General features: G+C 43.3%; 1 non-coding gene across 1 annotated transcript; it reads left to right on the plus strand.

The window, feature by feature from the left end:
- Window positions 1-17,125: 17,125 nt before the first annotated feature.
- On the plus strand, window positions 17,126-17,233 carry LOC112718474 (small nucleolar RNA R71). The gene has a single exon (XR_003160813.1). It is a non-coding gene; the product is annotated as a small nucleolar RNA R71 (small nucleolar RNA).
- The last annotated feature ends 364 nt before the right edge of the window (window positions 17,234-17,597 follow it).

Below are 17,597 nucleotides of genomic sequence, written 5' to 3' on the forward strand. Positions count from 1 at the left end.
TACAAGAGCATCAATGCATAAGGTCTATACATTTGATCAATACATGAGCATGTACCCAATTCCCAACATTTTCAATAGAAAATACAAAACTACCCTTTTATGCACCCAATGTCCCAAGGCTCTCACACTTGAACAATTCTCACTCACACTAGCCTAAGCTAATCAAAGATCCAAATAAGGATATTTATTGTTTTCCGCTTTAAGGCTTGTAGTGTGCTAAAATTAAGAACAAGCGGGTTAATCGTAGGCTCAAATTGGCTAACAAAGGAATATAAAAGGGCTGGCTATTTGGATAAGTGAGCTAAAGAAATGATGGCCTCAATCACATAAATGCATGTATACACAAAATAATGGACATAAAGGATCAAACAAATCAAAGATTGCAATCATGGAGGAGAATAGTGCACACAAGAAGGAAAATAAGTGGTTATAAGATGTAACCACACCATTAGACTCAAAACTCACTTGCTTGTGTTCTTAGCTCAAAACCATGTTCCAAAATATAATTCTTCATGCAATTTTGGCATTAAAGCATTTAAAATTTGCAATGCCCCATGGTTGCCCCAAAGTATTGGTTTCCTAAGAAAGAATTTCATTGTTCCAACCAAGTAAACTTATCATGCGAATGGTGCCAACTAAGACCTAATCATGCAACCTATCCTAATGTATTCAGATTTATTCAGATGTTACCTACGGAGATCGGTCGGCCGACCTCCCCACACTTAAAACTTAGCACGGTCCTCCGTGCTATAGGTTAGGTGCAGTGGTTGGTTGAGCTCCGAGTGTCCCACATCTCCGATGTCATCGCTTTCTCCGCTTAAAGTTGCGGTAGATGTGGAGATATCGGGTTCCTCCATAGGTGGGGTGACTATGCTTAGAAGTCTCTTCACATGAGCATAACGGCGTTGGTTGCGCCTCTCATAACGGTCCAATTTCTTGTGAAGGTCTTCAAGGCATTGGGCGGCCGATTTTTGTGATGTAGATGAAGTGGTGGTGTTGCGAGTTGGTGTGGGTAGTCTGATGTCCTTGGCGGCTTCCGGAGGCTTGAGGCATCTCTTGGTCGGAATTATATCACCATCGACCGGAATTGATGTTCTCCTATCTTTAGCCTCTCGGTTGACGCCGGCTTTTGCAACCAATTCTGTCACCAAAACGGGGAATGGTAGATTGCCTTTGGCATGAATGCGCCCCATGGATTGGCGGATGGCATGCGAAATGTTGACCGGCTTCTCGGTTAAGATGCACCATATCAATAAGGCCAACTCGGCGGTGATGGATGACCCATGTGTACTTGGGAGCACATAGTGAGCTAGAATTTGGGCCCATGCCGTGGCTTCTTGAGTGAGGTGGCAGACATCTAAACCCTTGGGTCTTTGCTTTATGGTCCCCCGAATCCAATATGCGTCGGGTAAAGCAATGACGCGGAGGATCGCGCTCCAATCGAATGCACGGTCATCGCATGTAGCCAAGGCTTCTTCGTAGGCATCATATACATCCGATGATGGTTCAATCCCAAGGACTTCTTGGATGGTTTCCACTATGACCGACACTTGCTTTCGGCGCACAAATATTGATGTGAGAAGGGGGGAGTGGTAGTTGGAGTAAAATTCCACTACCCATGAGAGATTTGCCTCCTTTGGTTGCCTCAAGAGGAACCTCCATTGCCTCCGGTCAATGTGTGGCATCACAATCGGACGGAGGTGAGCCGGTAGGACTAGGAGGGGTTCCGAATGATAATTCCTTTCGATCATTCTTGAGTAAACAAGTTCGCAGTAACGGTTGGGAAACTTGTTCGAATCCTTAGGAGGGTTGTCCTTCTCTAAAACATCAACGGGGCCCTTAGTCTTCCTTAAGAGCGGCTTGGCTGTTACGTCGTGGTGCGCTTTATTGGAAGTTGGCTTCTTGGGGGCTTTTCCTTTGTTCTTTTTGATGACCATCCTATGAGAACAAAGAAAGGGAAAAACATCAAACCCAAATAAGTGGAAGTAAATGTGATTATACAATGAAAAGTTATGCCGTAGAATATGGGTATCATTGTCACATGACAGTTGCAACATGTAACTAAGATAACATGGGAAGAGCAAGGCAAATCATATTCGTGTGGTGTAAGGGTAATTTAAGCATGCAAGTAAGGAAGCATGAGAGGCACATACCCTTAAGGACCACAAATGGAAAGTAATGTTAAGAAAAGTGTGAGTGGATGGATTGGAGGAAATGGGGATGCGCCTAAAAGTGATAAGTTGAGAGGCAATTTAGTCAAAGTGGGCTCAAAAGTCAAGTATGCCTTTCGTCGAACACTTGGTGTGCATTCTTTTGTAGTGTGTGATTAGAAGATGGTGAAAGCAATGGAGTGATCCACAATCCAATATTAATGATTACGGTCCACAGTGATTGTAAGAAAAACAAGCAACACAACTCATCTACTAATGCAAGTGAAGTGGAGACCCAAATACCCATGAAGAGTTAAGTTGAGGGAGAGGAAAAAGGAAAAAGAAAACAAAAAAACAAAAACTCCTAAAGAGGTAACTAAAATAAAAGAAGAAAGAAGCTAACTAAAAGAAGGTGAGACTAAATGAATAAGAATCACAAGAGATGGTGGCTTAGTATAGTACCTTGTGAGATGATGAAGAAAATGGGAGAGGAGGTTGTGGTGTGGGTTGATGGGGAGTGGTGGAGAAGGTAGTAAGTGGTAGAAGGTAGTGTAGAAGAGGGTATGGAGGGATGAGGGTGAAAGGGGGGTGTGTCCCTTTTTCAAGTTGGATGTGTAGTAGAAGGTCTGGGAGGGGAAAGAAAATGTGATGTGAAAGTGAAGGGGTGAGTGTGCCCCTGTTTACATTGGCGCCGATCATCCGCGCGTGCGCGCGCAGTACGCGCTCGCGCAGGGAGGCGAGGTGGGAAGGGACGCGCGCGCGCACGTTGCGCGTGCGCGTCCATGCGCTTGGGCTGGGGGCACAAGGGAGGCACAGGGGTGGCACAACTCTCTGGACGCAGTACTAGAGATTGCTTCAGGACCTTTGGCGCGCGCGCACAGTGCGCGCACGCGTCAACGCGGTTGTGCCCCAAGCATGAGAAGGGCCTGGAGGGGGCTCAACTCTCTGTGAAATGGCTCAGAGAGGAGTGCAGGATCAAAGGGCGCGTGCGCGGCTATGGCCCGCGCGCGCATCTTGTGCTCGCAGTGTATGGACGCGTGCGCGCCAGGTGCGCACACGCGGCAGAGGTTTTGGGCTGGTGGCTTGATATAGGCCTGAGAATGGCTTAACTCTCTGGAATATGTACCAGGAGTGCAGCAGGGCGATCGGCGCGGACGCGCACAGTACGCTTGCGCGTCGATTGGCAGATTTCGCCCAGGGGCGCGGACGCACCATGTGCGCGTGCGCGCGAGCTTCCTGTGCTTCAGGCATGGTCCTGGCATGGTGTGGGCGCAACTCTCGGGTGAATGTATGGAGGGTTGTTATTCGTGATCCACGCGTCCGCGCACGGTGCGCGTCCGCATAGATGACCGTTGAGTGCCTTAAGGGCGCAGCGCAGAGGGGGGTGTTTTTCCTAAATTTGCATGTGTTTACATCACTTTTGATATTTCAACTCCCCCCTCCATACAGTTGCTTAGGCACTATAGCAGGGCATTTTGCTTGGTAAAACATCAATGAATTTAACACAAAACAAGAAAGAAAAACGGGGAATCGACATTAAAATCTATCTAACAATCATGAAGTCAAGTGTCTATGTACAAAGCTCAAAGGAAGATCTTACCATGGTGGGGTGTCTCCCACCTAGCACTTTTGTTTAACATCCTTAAGTTGGACTTCCAGCAGCTCATAGTGCTTGTTCAAGAGTTACATCCCTCAAGAGGAACACTTCAAATTCCTTGGAGTTCTTTCTTTGCTCACCATGATACAATTTGAGACGGTGCCCGTTTACCTTGAAGATGTCCGGGCTTGTCGGGTGGCGCAAGTGGTAGACCCCATAAGGTTCTACTTTCTCCACTTGGTATGGTCCATCCCACCTTGATATAAGCTTTCCGGGTAGTAATCTCAACCTTGAATTGTAGAGAAGGACTAGGTCACCGGGTCGGAACTCTCTTCTCCTAATGTTCTTGTCATGGATGGCTTTCAACTTTTCCTTATAAAGCCTAGCGTTGTCGTAAGCTTCTAATCTCAAGCATTCCAATTCCGCCAATTGAAGCTTTCTCTCTATGCCGGCCCCACCCAAGTTCATATTACACTCCTTTACGGCCCAATACGCTTTGTGTTCGATCTCCACCGGTAAGTGGCATGCTTTACCATATACAAGCCGGAAGGGGCTCATGCCGATCGGTGTCTTGTAAGCCGTCCGATAGGCCCAAAGTGCATCGGAGAGTTTAATGCTCCAATCTTTCCTATTCGGCTTTACAATTCTTTCTAAGAGATGCTTGATTTCCCGATTAGAGACTTCGGCTTGGCCGTTTGTCTGAGGGTGGTAAGCCGTGGCGACTTTGTGGATGATGCCATATTTTCTCATGAGGCCGTCTATTTTTTTGTTGCAAAAGTGTGATCCTTGGTCACTTATGATTGCTCTTAGGGTGCCAAAGCGGCAAATGATATTGTTCCTCACAAAAGAGTACACAACATTAGCGTCATCCGTTCGGGTGGGGATTGCCTCCACCCATTTTGACACATAATCGACGGCTAACAAGATGTAGAGAAAGCCATTGGATTTTGGAAATGGTCCCATGAAGTCGATTCCCCATACGTCAAAGATTTCACAAAAAAGCATATTTTGTTGGGGAATTTCGTCCTTCTTGGAAATATCTCCAGTCCTAATACATTAGGAGCAAGATTTGCAATAGAGAGACGCATCCTTGAGAAGAGTTGGCCACCAAAATCCGCAATCAAGGACTTTTCTTGCCGTTCTTTGGGGCCCACAGTGACCACCTCCTTCGGAAGCATGGCAAGCATCCAAGATTGCTTGGAATTCGGTTTGAGGTATGCACCGTCGCACTATTTGGTCCGCTCCACACCTCCACAAATAGGGGTCATCCCAAATATAGTATTTGGATTCGCTTTTCAGCGTATCCCTCTTGTTTTTATCGAGATTAGGAGGGAAAGTGTGTGAAACCAAATAGTTTGCGATTGGGGCATACCAAGGAATCACTTCCGAGATTGCGTGCAAAGCATCTAAAGGAAAGGAGTCATTGATAGGAGTGGTGTCGCCTTTTGTGTGTTCGAGGCGACTTAAATGGTCCGCCACTAGGTTTTGGGAACCACTCCTATCTTTGATCTCCAAGTCAAATTCTTGTAACAAAAGCACCCAACGAATTAATCTTGGTTTTGATTCCTTTTTGGCCAACAAGTACTTTAGTGCCGCATGATCCGAGTACACTACAACCTTGGAACCAAGAAGATAGGCTCGGAACTTGTCCAAAGCAAAAACAATAGCTAGGAGTTCCTTTTCGGTAGTAGTGTAGTTGGATTGGGCTCCGTCTAATGTTTTGGAAGCATAAGCTATGACATAGGGAATCTTACCTTCGCGTTGTGCTAACGCGGCTCCTATCGCCTAATTCGAAGCATCACACATGATTTCAAAAGGTTGAGTCCAATTGGGGCCTCGCACTATAGGAGCTTGTGTCAATGCTACTTTGAGTTTGTCATATGCTTCCATACATTCCTTGCTTAGCTCAAATTCGGTGTCTTTTTGTAGTAATCGAGAGAGAGGTAAGGCCACCTTGCTAAAGTCTTTGATGAATCTCCGGTAAAATCCTGCATGTCCAAGAAAAGAACGGACTTCCCTCTCGGAGGAGGGGTAAGGTAAACTGGATATGACATTTATCTTTGCCGGATCTACGGAGATGCCCTCCTTTGATACTATGTGTCCCAAAACAATGCCTTGTTTAACCATGAAATGGCATTTTTCAAAATTTAAGACAAGGTTTGTTTTGGTGCATCTCTCTAAGACTTTTTCAAGGTTACCTAAGCAATGCTCAAACGAATCACCATACACACTAAAGTCATCCATGAAAACTTCCATTGATTGCTCTAGAAAGTCCGCAAATAGGCTCATCATGCATCTTTGGAACGTTGCCGGTGCATTGCATAGGCCAAATGGCATACGCTTGTAAGCATACGTCCCAAAGGGGCAAGTAAATGTGGTTTTTTCTTGGTCCTCTAGAGCAATATGAATTTGGAAGTATCCGGAGTAGCCATCAAGAAAACAATAATATGATTTACCGGCTAGTCGATCAAGCATTTGATCAATAAATGGTAGTGGGAAGTGATCTTTTCTTGTGGCCGCATTCAAACTTCGGTAGTCTATGCATACTCTCCAAGAATTTTGCACTCTTGTTGCTATAAGTTCACCCCTTTCGTTTTTGATTGTTGTCACTCCGGACTTTTTGGGCACCACTTGGACCGGGCTTACCCATTCGCTATCCGAGATAGGGTAGATGATGTTTGCTTCAAGTAGCTTAATGACTTCTTTCTTTACCACCTCAAGAATGGTTGGATTAAGTCTCCTTTGAGGTTGTCGGACCGGTCTTGCTCCTTCTTCAAGGAATATGCAGTGCTCGCATACTTTGGGGCTTATTCCCACTAGATCCGCCAAACTCCACCCGATTGCCCTTTTGTTTTTTCTCAATACGTTTAGCAATTTTTCTTCTTGTTGAGGGGTTAGCTCTTGTGCAATTATCACGGGTAGCTCTTGTGCTTCGTCAAGGTATGAATACCTTAAGTGAGGTGGTAGTGGCTTCAATTCCATCTTCTTGTCATTCTTTGAAGTTTGAGTTTCCGGATGGTTTGTATGATGTGTGGTATTTAGTTCACTTGACTTTTCATTTGCTTCTTCAACCATATACTTCTTATCTAACTTTGCTAGATGCACTTCGGCCACTATGTTATCGATTGGATCACACCGAAATAAAGAGTGGTTCTCCGGTGGATGCTTCATTGCTTCCTCTAGGCTAAAGCTTACAATTCTCCCATCTATTTCAAATGAGTAGTTCCCGAGTAAGCATCAAGTTTAAATCTAGAAGTTCTCAAGAATGGTCTTCCAAGTAGGATAGACGATGCTCTCTCGGTTTCGCTTGATGGCATTTCAAGGACATAGAAGTCAATCGGAAACACCAACCCTTTTATGTTCACCAACACATCTTCCGCGACACCCGCTACGGTTATTATGCTTTTATCCGCTAGGACGAATCTTGCCGTCGACCTTTTTAGTGGTGGCAACTTCAATACCCGGTAGACGGAGAGCGGCATGATGCTAACACATGCTCCGAGGTCACACATACAATCTCTAAATTGAACTCCATTGACTGTGCAAGTAACCATACAAGGGCCCGGATCATCACATTTCTCGGGCAATGTTCCCATTAGAGCGGAGATAGAGCTCCCCAATGGGATGGTTTCCAATTCAAGAATTCTATCCTTGTTTATGCATAAGTCCTTGAGGAATTTGGCATATCTAGGAACTTGATGGATAGCATCAAAGAGGGGGATGGTTACCTCAACTTTCTTGAACATTTCTACCATTTTGGGGTCGAGTTCTATGCGCTTTTTAGCTTTCTTCGCAAGTGTTGGAAATGGAAGTGGTTGAGCAACTTCTTCTTCCAAGGTTCTTTTGGCCTTGGTTGTCTCCCTTGTTGGTTGGGCTTCATCCTCAACTATGGCTTGTGGTGTCTCCTCTTCCACTACCTCTTCTATATCTATTCTCTCCTCATCTTGGGTGGTTGTGATAGGACTTGAGTCCTTTTCTTCCTTCTCTTTTAGTTGCGTACTAGATCTAAGGGTGATGGCATTGATGCCTCCCTTTGGATTTGGTTGAGGTTGAGAGGGAATGACACTTTGGATTGGAGGTTGAGGAGTGGGAGTTGATGGTGTATCCATGCGTGCAAGAAAAGCTTGTAGTGTAGAGGTGAGACCGGTGAGACTGGAAGCAAGTGTGTTTTGTAGTTCCTTTTGACCTTGGATAATGGTTCGGAGTGTTTCGTCTTGGTTGGAGGTGGTGGTTGCATATGTGAGTTGAGGAGCTTGTGATTGGTTGGGTGGTGGTCTTTGATGTGGTGGTTGATATGCTTGGTAGTTTCTTTGTGGGTTTTGTTGATTGTATGGTTGATTTTGTGACTGGTATGGTCGGTTTTGTGAGAAGTTTTGTGAGTTGTTACCCCATCTTTGACCTCCTCCATTGTTGTTGTTGTCCCTATTCCCTTGTTGATGGTTGTCTCTCCAATTTTGATTATTGTGTCCACTTCCTTGGTTGTAGCTTCCTCCTCCTTGATAAGAGTACCCTTGGTTAGGATTACCGCCTTGGTAGTACCCTTGATTGGGGCGGTCATAGAAATTGTGGGTAGCCGCCAAGGTATTGTCTTCTTGAAGGCTCGGGCACTCATCCGTGTAGTGAGAGTAGCAAGAGCAAATGCCACATACTCTTTGAGGGACCAATTGTTGGTTGTGTTGTTGCGGTGGTGGAGGGTGTTGTTGTTGGTATGATTGAGGTTGTGGTTGTTGTTGGTTCAATTGGAGTTGCTTCAAGATGGATGTCATCTCATTCAAGGATTGAGTTAGAGCGGTGGTTTCACTACTAGTTGATACCTCATTCACGGTCCGTGGACGGTTGACTCTTCGCCTCATATGTTGATTGGATTCGGCTAAGTCAATAATACGTTGCCATGCTTCCTCCGCGGTTTTATATTTGGACAAAGAACCATTGTTAGAAGTGTCCAAGAGGGTTCTATCTTGCTCTCGCATCCCTTGACATATGTATCCAAGCAATACTTGAGTGTCGATCATGTGATTAGGGCACGCATCTAGTAGTTTGCGAAACCGTTCCCAATACTCATAGAGTGGTTCCGTCTCACTTTGCACAATACAAGACATTTCCTTCCTTAGCCTATCCATCTTTTCCGGAGGTAGGAATTTATCCAAGAATCCCCTTCTAAGTAAGTCCCAATCGGAGGTAACTTCACTCGAGAGGGTGTAGAACCATTCTTTAGCCTTGTCCTCAAGAGAGAAAGGGAAAGCAAACAACCATATAGCAACTTCATCGGACCTTTCCCGTCTAGTAGTCGAGCATATGCGATGGAAGTCCTTGAGATGTCGAATAGGGTCTTGTGCGGGAAGCCCGTGAAACTTGGGTAGGAGGTTGATCAAAACGGTCTTCAATTCGAAGTTCGCATTCAAGTTGGGGTGAGTTACGTGAAGGGGTTGAAGGACATAATCCGGTGCACCCGCTTCCTTGATAGTAACTCTCCTCGGAGCATCCATGGTATTAGTACCTAGAACAAAAGAAGATTTGTTAGTGAAATTGATGGAAGTAGGATTAATGCCTTCTTTGAGTGACGGTTCAATGTTCACTTCTAATAAGGTGGTTGAGGTGGTGAAAGCCTCTTCCCCTTTTCCAAACTTAAGCCGCCTCCGAGCTTGTCTAATATGAAACAAAGTCCGTTCTATTTCCAGATCAAAAGGGACTAAGCTCGGATTCGGTTGTGAACGCGTCATGCAATGAAGGAGAAATGAAATTCATTGTAACGAATGAGGGGTTAGTCACTTGAATTATTTACAATGAAGTGCAACTATGTACATATATACACGCTTAATCCAAACAATAACATGGCACACTAAGCAAATTCCCCGGCAACGGCGCCATTTTGACAAATGAATTTTTGTCGGTATAGAATTTATCAAGTGATCAATCGTAGTATAGTCTAAACCAACGCAAAATCCATCATCAAACAAATCTACAATCTATATCTGAGAGTACTAGTCTCCCGAGTCGTTCTCCCTTGGAATTGCCAAAGTGTGCATCTTATTGATTTAGTAAGCCTTGTTTGAGTTCTTTGAAGGTCCTAGCAAAGTAATGAGAAACAAACAATCAATTATCAAAAGGACTTGACTTAGGGTTGGCATTAGAAATCTTATCATTATAGTCCACTCAATGTTGACAACAATTAGGTCTTGCTCCATTTAGTTATCCCCCAAGTGTAGAGGAAAATCAAATGAAAACGATCAACTTGAGTCACAAGTTCTAGCTTCACCTCATGGGAATCTAGCTTTAGTGCACTCCAAGTCAATTGGCAATCCCTAACTCCAAATCAACCATTGACACAACCATTCAACTTATTCCAATGACCAAACCCTATGCCAAGTGTAAAAATTCTACTCCATAGCTAGTGTTGACATTTTATCAAACATGTAATGAGCAAGAAGGAAGGTCATTATAAAATGAAGAGAAAAGTAGAATTAAAGATATTGCAATACAAGGAATTAACAACAAACAATTGTCAAAGAGCAATAATGAGGATCAAAATCTCAAAACATCAATGGAATCCAAAAATCATAAAGTTGAATCCTAGATCCAAGGAATTTTAGCAATTACAACTACAACTTGAAATTGGAAAAGAAAACCTATTACATGAACAAAGTGGAATGAAAGTTGCAATGGATCTCACCAAGGAATGGGTAAAAATCCAGAATTTTGATGAAGAAGAACCCTAGTAAGAACTTGAGTCCTCTCTCCTCTCTCTCCCCCAAAAAATATCTCAAAACTAGAAAAATGAACTAAGTGTCTTTTACCCTTGCCCCCTTGGTCCTCTTAAGCCTTTTCCCGCCAAAGCAATTTCCCAAAAGTGGGATCCTCAACTACCTCTATGCTTAAGTCACGTGACTTCTTAAAAAAAAAAACACATTCGCAAATCGGCGCGCACGCGCAAGGTACGCGTACGCGCCTGTTGAGGCATCTTGTATTGTGCGCGGAGGCGTGATGTACGCGTGCGCATCCCTGAGGATCCTGGCTTAGCCGCCACTCAAACCGGCTCGTGGCTTGGCTCTTAGTCTCGGCTTCACGTTGCTCTTATCCGCGCGGGCGCGCCAGGTGCGCGCACGCGCCCATGTGGAAATTTCCAAAGACTAATTCTCATGCTTTCTTCCTTTTGCACCCGTCTTCCTTTTCTTTTCCTGTCCATTCCTACTCTATATCCTGAAACCACTTAACACACAAGTCACGGCATCGAATGGCATCAAGAGAAGATTAGAAATGTATCTATTTTAGTGCAAAATAAGCATGTTTTCATTCATGAGGCGAAACTAGGAAAAGAATGCAATTCCTTGTGTTTTCATGCAGAAAGTGTGTGAAATCATTGATAAACCCCTTTGAAATTAGCACAAGATAAACCCTCAAAATGGGGTTTGTCAATTATACCAGGTAGAAATCGGGTGAAAACCAGGCCATTAACATTACATTACCTTGATACCTTCTTATAAGCTAGTATGTGAAAATATCCAAATTTCCAAAGCTCCAACTATTATTTGACATGGTAAAATTCACTTAGAAAAATATAATAAGAACCAACTCTTCTCTAAAGTTAAAGTGGTGCACGAAATTGTGATCATCAATGGCGTCATCAACATGGTACGCTCAATTGCAATCTCAACTCTTTATCACAACTTTGCACAACTAACCAGCAAGTGCACTGGGTCGTCCAAGTAATAAACCTTACGCGAATAAGGGTCGATCCCACGGAGATTGTTGGTATGAAGCAAGCTATGGTCATCTTGTAAATCTTAGTCAAGCGGATTCAAATGGTTATGGAGGATTAATGATTAAAAGATGAATAAAACATAAAATAAAGATAGAGATACTTATGTAATTCATGGTGAGAATTTTAGATAAGCGTATGGAGATGCTTTGTCCCTTCCGTCTCTCTGCTTTCCTACTGTCTTCATCCAATCCTTCTTACTCCTTTCCATGGCAAGCCGTATGTTGGGCATCACTATTGTCAATGGCTACAGTCCCGTCCTCTCAGTGAAAATGTTCAACGCACTCTGTCACAGCACGGCTATTCATCTGTCGGTTCTCGATCATGTCGGAATAGAATCCAGTGATTCTTTTGCGTCTGTCACTAACGCCCCACAATCGCGAGTTTGGAACTCATCACAATCATTCAATCCTTGAATCCTACTCAGAATACCACAGACAAGGTTTAGACCTTCCAGATTCTCAAGAATGCCGCCATCAATTCTAGCTTATACCACGAAGATTCTGATTAAGGAATCCAAGAGATACACATTCAAGCCTTGTTTGCATGTAGAACGGAAGTGGTTGTCAGGCACGCGTTCATAAGTGAAAATGATGATGAACGTCACATAATCATCACATTCATCAAGTTCTTGAGTGCGAATGAATATCTTGGAACAAGAATAAGGAGAATTGAATAGAAGAACAATAGTAATTGCATTAATACTCGAGGTACAACAGAGCTCCACACCTTAATCTATGGTGTGTAGAAACTCCACCGTTGAAAGTACATAAGAACAAGGTCTAGGCATGGCCGTGAGGCCAGCCCCATGATCTAAGATAGCATAAGACTACTCGAAGATAGTTACCAAGATGAAAATACAATAGCAAAAGGTCTTATTTATAGAGAACTAGTAGCTTAGGATTTACAAAAATGAGTAAATGACGTAAAATTCCACTTCCGGGCCCACTTGGTGTGTGTTTGGGCTGAGCATTGAAGCTTTCATGTGTAGACACTTTTATTGGAGTTAAACGCCAGCTTTTGTGCCAGTTTGGGCGTTTAACTCCAGCTTTTGTGCCAGTTCCGGCGTTTAACGCCGGGAATTCTTGAGCTGATTTGGAACGCCTGTTTGGGCCATCAAATCTCGGGCAAAGTATGGACTATTATCTATTTCTGGAAAGCCCAGGATATCTACTTTCCAACGCAATTGAAAGCGCGCCAATTGGGCTTATGTAGCTCCAGAAAATCTACTTCGAGTGTAGGGAGGTCAGAATCCAACAGCATCTGCAGTCCTTTTCAGCCTCTGAATAAGATTTTTGCTCAGGTCCCTCAATTTCAGCCAGAAAATACCTGAAATCACAGAAAAATACACAAACTCATAGTAAAGTCCAGAAAAGTGAATTTTAAATAAAAACTAATAAAAATTATAATAAAAACTAACTAAAACATACTAAAAATATACTAAAAATAATGCCAAAAAGCGTACAAATTATCCGCTCATCACAACACCAAACTTAAATTGTTGCTTGTCCCCAAGCAACTGAAAATCAAATAGGATAAAAAGAAGAGAATATACAATTAATTCCAAAAACATCTATGAAGATCAGTATTAATTAGATGAGCGGGGCTTTTAGCTTTTTGCCTCTGAACAGTTTTGGCATCTCACTTTATCCTTTGAAGTTCAGAATGATTGGCTTCTATAGGAACTCAGAATCCAGATAGTGTTATTGATTCTCCTAGTTAAGTATGATGATTCTTGAACACAACTACTTTATGAGTCTTGGCCGTGGCCCAAAGCACTCTGTTTTCCAGTATTACCACCGGATACATCCATTCCACAGACACATAACTGGGTGAACCTTTTCAGATTGTGACTCAGCTTTGCTAGAGTCCCCAATTAGAGGTGTCCAGGGTTCTTAAGCACACTCTTTTTGCTTCGGATCACGACTTTAACCGCTCAGTCTCAAGTTTTCACTTGACACTTTCATGCCACAAGCACATGGTTAGGGACAGCTTGGTTTAGCCGCTTAGGCCAGGATGTTATTCCTGTAGGCCCTCCTATCCACTGATGCTCAAAGCCTTGGATCCTTTTTATTATCCTTGCCTTTTGGTTTAAAGGGCTATTGGCTTTTTCTGCTTGCTCTTTTTTTCTTTTTTTTTTTAATTCACTGCTTTTTCTTGCTTCAAGAATCATTTTTATGATTTTTCAGATCCTCAGTAACATGTCTCCTTTTTCATCATTCTTTCAAGAGCCAACAATTTTAACATTCATTAACAACAAATTCAAAAGACATATGCACTGTTCAAGCATACATTCAGAAGTCAAAAGTATTGCCACCACATCAAAATAATTAAGCTAGTTTTAAGGATGAATTGGAAATCATGTACTTCTTGTTCTTTTGTAATAGAAACATTTTTCATTTAAGAAAGGTGATGGATTCATAGGACATTCATAACTTTAAGGCATAGACACTAAGACACTAATGATCATGTAATAAGACACAAACATAGATAAACATAAGCATAAAAATTCAAAAAAAATAGAAAAATAGAGAACAAGGAGATTAAAGAACGGGTCCACCTTAGTGATGGCGGCTTGTTCTTCCTCTTGAAGATCTTATGGAGTGCTTGAGCTCCTCAATGTCTCTTCCTTGCCTTTCTTGCTCCTCTCTCATGATTCTTTGATCTTCTCTAACTTCATGGAGGAGGATGGAATGTTCTTGGTGCTCCACCCTTAGTTGTCCCATGTTGGAACTTAACTCTCCTAGGGAGGTGTTGATTTGCTCCCAATAATTTTGTGGAGGAAAGTTCATCCCTTGAGGTATCTCAGGGATTTCATGATGAGGAGTTTCCTCATGCTCATGTCCATGAGTGGGATCTCTTGTTTGCTCCATCCTTTTCTTAGTGGTATCCATGAGGACTTGGTCCAATCTTTGATCAAAGTTGACCCTTTTTGAGTTTGAAAGGGACATCGGGGATCACCTTCTTCTTGGCCACAACTTCATAGAAGTGGTCTTGATGCACCCTTGAGATGAATCTCTTCATCTCCCATGAGTCGGAGGTGGAAGCTTTTGCCTTCCTTTTCCTCTTTCTAGAGGTTTCTCCGGCCTTAGGTGCCATAAATGGTTATGGAAAAACAAAAAGCAACGCTTTTACCACACCAAACTTAGAAGGTTTGCTCGTCCTCAAGCAAAAGAAGAAAGAAAAGAGTAGAAGAAGAAGAAAATAGAGGAGATGGAGGGGGCTTTGTGGTTCGGCCAAGGGGGAGAAGTAGTGTTTAGGTTGTGTGAAAATGAAGGAGTGAAGAAGGGTTTATATAGGGGTGGAGAGAGAGGTAGGTTTTGGCCATTATGGGTGGATTTGGGAGGGAAAGTGGTTTGAATTTGGATGGTGGGGTAGGTGGGGTTTTATGAAGAATGGATGTGAGTGGTGAAGAGAATGGTGGGATTTGATAGGTGAGGGATTTTTGGGGAAAAGGTATTGAGGTGATTGGTGAATGGGTGAAGAAGAGAGAGAGGGGTGGGGTAGGTGGGGATCCTGTGGGGTCCACAGATCCTGAGGTGTCAAGGATATCTCATCCCTGCACCAAGTGGCGTACAAAAATGCCATTTCTGCCAATCCTGGCGTTAAACGCTGGGCTGCTGCCCTTTTCTGGCGTTAAACGCCAGTCTGGTGCCCCTTTCTGGTGTTAAGCGCCCAGAATGGTGCCAGACTAGGCGTTAAACGCCCATTTGCTGCCCTTACTGGGGTTTAAACGCCAGTAAATTTTTCCTCCAGGGTGTGCAGTTTTTTCATTCTGTTTTTACATTTTCAATTGTTTTTGTGACTTCACATGATCATCAACCTATAGGAAACATAAAATAACAATGGAAAATAAATAAATATATCATTAGGTTGCCTCCCAACAAGCGCTTCTTTAATGTCAGTAGCTTGACAGTGGGCTCTCATGGAGCCTCACAGATGTTCAGAGCAATGTTGGAACCTCCCAACACCAAACTTAGAGTTTGAATGTGGGGGTTCAACACCAAACTTAGAATTTGGTTGTGGCCTCCCAACACCAAACTTAGAGTTTGACTGTGGGGGCTCTGTTTGACTCTGTTTTGAGAGAAGCTCTTCATGCTTCCTCTCCATGGTTACAGAAGGATATCCTTGAGCCTTAAACACAAGGGATTCTTCATTCACTTGAATGATCAATTCTCCTCTGTCAACATCAATCACAGCCTTTGCTGTGGCTAGGAAGGGTCTGCCAAGGATGATGGATTCATCCATGCACTTCCCAGTCTCTAGGACAATGAAATTAGCAGGGATGTAATGGTCTTCAATCTTTACCAGAACATCCTCTACAAGTCCATAAGCTTGTTTTCTTGAATTGTCTGCCATCTCTAGTGAGATTCTTGCAGCTTGTACCTCAACGATCCCTAGCTTCTCCATTACAGAGAGAGGCATGAGGTTTATGCTTGACCTTAGGTCACACAGAGCCTTTTTGAAGGTCATGGTGCCTAATTTACAAGGTATTGAGAACTTCCCAGGGTCCTGTCTCTTTTGAGGTAATCTCTGCCTAGTCAAGTCATCAAGTTCTTTGGTGAGCAAATGGGGTTCGTCCTCCCAAGTCTCATTACCAAATAACTTGTCATTTAGCTTCATGATTGCTCCAAGGTACTTAGCAACTTGCTCTTCAGTGACATCTTCGTCTTCTTTAGAGGAAGAATACTCATCAGAGCTCATGAATGGCAGAAGTAAATCCAATAGAATCTCTATGGTCTCAGTGTGAGCCTCAGATTCCCATGGTTCCTCATTAGGGAACTCATTGGAGGCCAGTGAACGTCCATTGAGGTCTTCCTCAATGGCGCTCACTGCCTCTTTCTCCTCTCCAAATTCGGCCATGTTGATGGCCTTACACTCTCCTTTTGGTTTCTTTTCTGTATTGCTTGGAAGAGTACTAGGAGGGAGTTCAGTAACTTTCTTACTCAACTGACCCACTTGTGCCTCCAAGTTTCTAATGGAGGACCTTGTTTCAGTCATGAAACTTTGAGCGGTTTTGATTAGATCAGAGACCATGGTTGCTATGTCAGAGTGGCTCTGCTTAGAATTCTCTGTCTGTTGCTGAGAAGATGATGGAAAAGGCTTGCCATTGCTAAACCTGTTTCTTCCACCATTATTGTTGTTGAAACCTTGTTGAGGTCTCTGTTGATCCTTCCATGAGAGATTTGGATGATTTCTCCATGAAGGATTATAGGTGTTTCCATAGGGTTCTCCCATGTAATTCACCTCTTCCATTGATGGGTTCTCAGGATCATAAGCTTCTTCTTTAGATGAAGCGTCCTTAGTACTGCCTGGTGCAGCTTGCATTCCAGATAGACTTTGAGAAATTATATTGACTTGCTGAGTCAATATTTTGTTCTGAGCCAATATGGCATTCAGAGTATCAATCTCAAGAACTCCTTTCTTCTGATTCGTCCCATTGTTCACAGGATTCCTTTCAGAAGTGTACATGAATTGGTTATTTGCAACCATTTCAATGAGTTCTTGAGCTTCTGCAAGCGTCTTCTTCAGATGAAGAGATCTTCCAGCAGAGTTGTCCAATGACATCTTGAACAGTTCATACAGACCATCATAGAAGATACCTATGATGCTCCATTCAGAAAGCATGTCAGAAGGACACTTTCTGATCAATTGTTTGTATCTTTCCCAAGCTTCATAGAGGGATTCACCTTCCTTCTGTCTGAAGGTTTGGACTTCCACTCTAAGCTTACTCAATTTTTGAGGTGGAAAGAACTTTGCCAAGAAGGTGTTGACTAGCTTTTCCCAAGAGTTCAGGCTTTCTTTAGGTTGTGAGTCCAACCATATCCTAGCTTTGTCTCTTACAGCAAAAGGGAATAGCATAAGTCTGTAGACCTCAGGGTCAACCCTATTGGTCTTGACAGTGTCACAGATTTGTAAGAACTCAGCTAAAAACTGATGAGGATCTTCCAATGAAAGTCCATGAAACTTGCAATTCTGTTGCATTAGAGAAACTAATTGAGGCTTAAGCTCAAAGTTGTTTGCTCCAATGGCAGGGATAGAGATGCTTCTCCCATAGAAGTTGGGAGTAGGTGCAGTAAAGTCACCCAGCACC

This window comes from Arachis hypogaea, chromosome 10, assembly GCF_003086295.3.
Source record: "Arachis hypogaea cultivar Tifrunner chromosome 10, arahy.Tifrunner.gnm2.J5K5, whole genome shotgun sequence".
In the NCBI taxonomy this organism is placed as follows: domain Eukaryota; kingdom Viridiplantae; phylum Streptophyta; class Magnoliopsida; order Fabales; family Fabaceae; genus Arachis; species Arachis hypogaea.